Raw genomic sequence first — 6132 nt, 5'->3', positions numbered from 1 at the left:
TTCCGGAACCCGGCAGCGGAACCGATATAAGTCGGGCCCCTCTTTTAGAGATGCTCCTCGGGGTAACCCAAAAGGACCCAGAGACGTCGTCCGGAGATCGGGTAGAGTTTTCTTTTCTGCATGAGCGTTCGAGTTCCCTGGAATCCTCTAGCAGGGAGATAGGGTTTGGAACGCGAAGATCACCGCAGTTGCGGCGGTGTCCCGATCTTCCCCTCGGACCTTGAAAATCCGGGAGAGGGCCACGTGGAGGTGTCGCGCCGGTTGGTACCCATATCCGCAGCAGGTCTCCAAGGTGAAGAGCCTCTAGTCGATAGAATAATGTAGGTAAGGTAAGTGGGCAAATTGGATCCGTAACTTCGGGATAAGGATTGGCTCTGAGGATCGGGGCGTGTCGGGCTTGGTCGGGAAGTGGGTCAGCACTAACGTGCCGGGCCTGGGCGAGGTGAGTGCCGTAGGGGTGCCGGTAAGTGCGGGCGTTTAGCGCGGGCGTGGTCTGCTCTCGCCGTTGGTTGGCCTCGTGCTGGCTGGCGGTGCAGGATGCGCGCGCCTGTGCGGCGTTCGCGCCCCGGTGCTTCAACCTGCGTGCAGGATCCGAGCTCGGTCCCATGCCTCGGCCTCCCACGGATCTTCCTTGCTGCGAGGCCGCGTCCGCCTTAGCGTGCTCCTCCGGGGGCGCGCGGGTGCGCGGATTCTCTTCGGCCGCCATTCAACGATCAACTCAGAACTGGCACGGACTGGGGGAATCCGACTGTCTAATTAAAACAAAGCATTGCGATGGCCCTAGCGGGTGTTGACGCAATGTGATTTCTGCCCAGTGCTCTGAATGTCAACGTGAAGAAATTCAAGCAAGCGCGGGTAAACGGTGGGAGTAACTATGACTCTCCTATCCTTGGGTTGTAGTTACAGGGAGTGTGAAGCGCAATACATGTTCCTAGCCCTCTTAGCCTCTCCACTTCTGCCGTCTTCTCCCCTTTACATGGGCCCACTGATTTCGCAGAGCAGAAGACCGCACCAGGGGCCTGGGGGGGTTACCAGCCCCCCTCGCATTATCCCTTTTAGTTGGGGGCAGTATATATGAGAATACAAGTGGTGGTCCTTCAGCTGAAGGAGCCACCCCAGCTTCCCCAGCACCTATCCGGCCAACCGGCCATGCCGCACATACAGTAACTTGTGTAGCTTCTTACACCTGCAGTGAGTGCCACCGCAGCTTCACCACAAAGAACGGTCTTGGGGTCCATCGCCGCCGCCAACATCCTGCGGCCGCCAACGTGGAGATCATCACAGAGAGGCATCGCGCGAGGTGGACGGAAGAGGAGGTCCTATCGCTCGCCAAAGTGGAGGCCGAACTGTTCCTTGAGAGGGACACACGGTTCTTCTTCGTCAATCAAGAGCTGACGAGGATGTTCCCCGACCGAACGCTTGAGGCGATCAAGTGCCAGAGGCGGAAGGCTGCCCACAAACAGCTTGTCCGCCAATTTATGGAGACGCTTGAAATCGGTCGGGGGGAAGAGCCGGCGTCCCGCCGGGGAGCGGTGAGGCCGCTGCCAGACGCGGGCGTTAGCGCTGCGCCACACGATGACGCAGCTGCGGACTTCGCGGCCGACACCACCGGGCCGCCGCTGGAGGGGCCGACTGACGCCGCCGTCTGGGAGCATCTAGCGGGGCTACCCGCTTCCGCTCAGCGCTTCTCTGCGCTAGACCGAATTATCGGTCTGGGGCCGGGAGCGCTGCCCGAAGTCATCCTGGGCATACTTCCAGCTGCCCTTGCGTCGGTCGGGTCCAGAGAGGAGAGGTCAACCACGAGGACACAGAGGCCGCGCCAACCACCTAAGTGGCCTCTCCGCCGCAGCAGAGGCGCAAACGGCGCCGATGTGAGTACGCCAAGACGCAGAGTGCCTTCCGGCGGTCGCGCGCACGCTGCGTGCGTGGCCTTCTGGATGGCACCCTGCTGCAGCCGCCGCCTGACATCCCCGGTCTGCTGGACTTCTGGGCGGACCTCTTCACAAAGAAGCCATTTTCCACCGCGGGCTTCATCCGTGACCGCCTCCTGCCGCATTCAGAGCCTGTTGCTCCTGAGCGCCTGTGGGGGCCGGTCACATATGAGGAGGTCGCCGCTGCCTTGCCGCCCAGAGGTTCAGCAGCCGGCCCGGACGGCCTTACTCCCGTCGAGCTGCGGCGCCTGCCGCACGAAGTCCTCGTGAAGTTGATGAACCTCTTCATTCTGGCCCGTGCCCTTCCAGAGCGTCTGCTTCGCGCACGCACATCCCTCCTCCCCAAAACGGCTGCACCAACATCCCCTGCTGACTTTCGCCCCATCACGGTCTGCTCGGTGCTGGTGCGGACCTTCCATAAGGTTCTTGCGTCACGCCTGATGCATGCATGTGCTGTGGACGAACGTCAGCGGGCATTCGTCCCTCGGGATGGGATGTTGGAGAATACCTTCATCCTGGACACTGCTCTCACCGACGCAGTCCGCTCCTGCCGCTTTGTCTTCGTGGCATCGATCGACGTTTCTAAAGCCTTCGATTCGGTAGATCATGCAGCCCTTCGCCCTGTGCTGAGGGCTCATGGCCTGCCGGATAGCTTTATTGAATACGTCGACCGGTGCTACGAGGGCAGCGCAACAGTGATAGCTGGCGGCGCCGGCGTGGACGTGTCTGTGCAGCCGTCACGGGGCGTCCGTCAGGGCGATCCCCTCTCCCCCTAGTTTTCAATTTTGCGGTGGACTATGTTTTAGGACAACTGCCCTCCCACATCGGAGCTCGCATACTCTGTCGCAGAATCAACACTGCGGCCTTTGCTGATGACATCCTGCTTTTTGCATCGACCACGAGGGGGCTTGCACTCCCTCATCGACACAGCCATCGCAGCCCTCGCACATCTGGGGCTGCAGGTCAACGCCCGGAAGTGTTTCACCCTCGCCTTGGTCGCGTCAGGATGCGAAAAGAAGGTGAAGGTGTACGGGGACATCACCTTCAGGGCAGGCAACACCACCATGCCTGCCCTGCGCGTGGGTGAGACCTTCCGGTACCTGGGGCTGCAATTCTCCACCGCCGGTCGCTGCATTTTCAACCCCCGACTCCATCTGGGGGAGCAGCTGGATGTCATCACGCGAGCTCCACTCAAGCCGCAACAGCGCCTCTATGCTCTCACGAATGTACTTCTTCCTGGCCTGTACCATGGGCTGGCACTTAGCCGCACCCGCTTGGGTGCGCTAAAATCCGCCGACATCACCATGAGGACCGCCGTAAGGAGATGGTTCCGCCTCCCGGCGGACACTCCCCTGGGCTACTTCCATGCTCCTGTTGCCCAGGGGGGCCTCGTCATTCCATCGTGCCGTTGGATGGGGCCAAACCTTCGTCGGTCCCGTCTCCTGGCGTTGAAGAAGATCGGGCCAGCCTTCGACGGTGCAGGCCTGGATGAGGTGCAGCGTGAGATCGAGGTACTGGAGCGGCATCTTATGTCGGAGGGACATCTCCTCAAATCGTCAACGCAGGTTGGAGAAATGTGGGCAGCACGCCTACACGTTGCCGTCGACGGCGCAGCGCTGTCATCTTCCGCCGCCGTCAAAGGGCAACATCAGTGGGTCGCCGACACCAGTCGTCTTCTATCTGGGCGTAACTACATCGATGCTCTCCACGCCCGCATCAACGCATTCCCGACGAGGGCACGGCCTAGCCGGGGGCGGGAAGCAGACACCAGATGCCGCGCGGGCTGCCAGGCCGTTGAGACCGCCAACCACGTATTACAGGCTTGTTTCAGAACGCACGGGTCCCGAGTGAAGCGTCATGACGCAATTGTGCGCTATGTCGCTCGTGGACTCGCGCAGAGGGGCTTCAATGTTTCTGTGAAGCCCCACCTCCGTACACCTGAGGGGATAAGCAAGCCTGACGTGGTGGCGGTCAAAGACGGCACCGCCCGAGTGATTGACGCCCAGGTAGTCGGAGACCATCTCCGGCTCGACTGGTGTCACTCCCAGAAGGCGGCCTACTACGACACGCCATCCATCCGGCGTGCCATCTCCAATCTGCACCGTGACGTCGAGGAGGTGACTGCGTCCACCGCGACATTGAACTGGAGGGGCGTATGGTCTCTAGCGTCGGCGAAGGATCTCTGCGCATTAGGATTTCAACCCCGTGAACTGGCGGTACTCAGCACGAGAGTACTGCAGAGCTGCTACACAAGTTACCGTATTTACGAGCGAATGACGACCGCAAGGCCGATGCCACGAGCCGGCGTCGGATAGACTGCTGGATATTTTCTTCGCCTTGACTTCTGGGGCCTATCCACAGGAGGAATAACCGTCTTTGTTCTTTGTTCTTTCTCTCTTTATCTGTCTATCTGTCTATTTGTGTTTTCTTCCTTTTCCTAAATACATTATATTTGTTGTTCTTATTCGCCCTGTAAGTCCCCACCTCGGTGGCGGACATTGGCGTACTAATGTGATCGATTGTACAATATATTGTATTTATACTTGTGTTATTCTACGGAATAAAGACGGCTTGTCATAGCCAAATGCCTCGTCATCTAATTAGTGACGCGCATGAATGGATTAACGAGATTCCCGCTGTCCCTATCTACTTCGGTCTGCGTAGCGCCACCTGGGGGAGGTGTGTTGCGTCCCGAAACTGGGTTAAAACCGCCAGGAGACCCTCTGATTCCCCGAAGTCAACGAACGCGTCGGGGCTCAGAGGAACCTGAGTGGGGCAGGGACCGTAATGTCCAATCTCGTGGCCTTGTCGTGGCTCTCTGGCTCAGTACCCCCCTTGGATGAGGAGAAATTGACACGGGATGGGCCGTCCATGCATGACGTTAAAAGGCTAGCCCTTAACTGGGTGCAATCCTCACGGTCTGCACTGGCCCACCGTGAACTAGCAAAAGCGGTGGGTGAGACATGGTTGGTCATGATCCCCCGGTACGTGTGGAGACCCCCCTGGGGAACGTAACTCTGGCTTGAGTGCCGCACTGTCTCGATGATGTAAAACTCCACGCATAAGACCCAGTCATGTCCATCTTCATCACATCATCATCACCATTAACATCACTGGGCTGTGGATTTGTGAGGGTTGTCGTGTGTCAAGGCAGGATGTAAAACTCCCGTCGAGGCAAGACGTAAAGTGCCCCCAACCCAAGCGAAAGCAAAGGGTGCATGGCGCAGGGGGAGCTGCGTAACGAGAGACGTAACACCTGTCTCTTCTGAGTTGAGCCCGGCGGCTGGGCGAAGGTATGAGGGTAAGTCCAACGACGATCCCGGAACCCTGCAGTCTGGCTGCTGCAGTTCCTCACGTCCTGGACGACATTAAATATCCCCCAACCCAAAGCGAAAGCAAAGGGTGCGTGGCGCAGGGGAAGCTGCGCTAAAGGGACACAACATCTGTCCCTAAGTACGGGGCACAACAACATCTGTGCCCCGTTTTCCCATGGTTGCATTCGCTGGAGAGGGATCGCGGTCTGAGTCGGCAAAGGCTCATCGCCGTGCAAGGGAAGACCCAAGCATGATCCGCCAAACCAGGGTGTGGTGACATGTCCCTGGCTAGGTTAGATGGGGCCAGACCCCCGAAAGTGTGGGGGACCGACCCAGCACCTGGGTAGGACTGGGTCCAATGCCTTAGAGTGGAAACTCGGCCTAGTAGGGGGCGAAGGCCGAGTGGTGAATCCGCCTCTCCGGAATGCGGTGGGCATTTGCTGGGGAGGGACAGGAGAAATCTTCAGTGGTGCGATTGTGGAAGGGGACTAGTGCGTTGGAAACGGCGCGCTAAACCCAAGCAGCTCATAAAGCTCTTGGTCAAGGGGCGGGACTGGTGAGCGAGCTGCAAGAAGCCCCCCCCCCCCATGCCAGAGATGCCGGTCCAGGGAAAGAGACGGGCTTCCAATCTTTGGTCTCTCTCAGGAAATCGTGGCGGAAAATACAGAGACGGAGACTTCCGAGCGAATCGACTCGAACGATGAAATGGAGATTAAAAGCACAGCCGAAAGGCTACAGGAGATAAATGCGCTACTGGTAATGGACAAAGGGAAGATGTCGAATGATAGAATTAATGAAATAAAAGACAAGCTGGCTATGTGGGCAATTGCCCAAAGCCAGCTTGAAGGAAGGATAAAAGAACTGGAAAGACAGAATAGACAGCAGAT

This window comes from Schistocerca gregaria, unplaced genomic scaffold (genome assembly GCF_023897955.1).
Source record: "Schistocerca gregaria isolate iqSchGreg1 unplaced genomic scaffold, iqSchGreg1.2 ptg000483l, whole genome shotgun sequence".
NCBI lineage: Eukaryota > Metazoa > Arthropoda > Insecta > Orthoptera > Acrididae > Schistocerca > Schistocerca gregaria.
The sequence above is the reverse complement of the archived record's forward strand: the minus strand, read 5'-3'. Positions refer to the sequence as shown.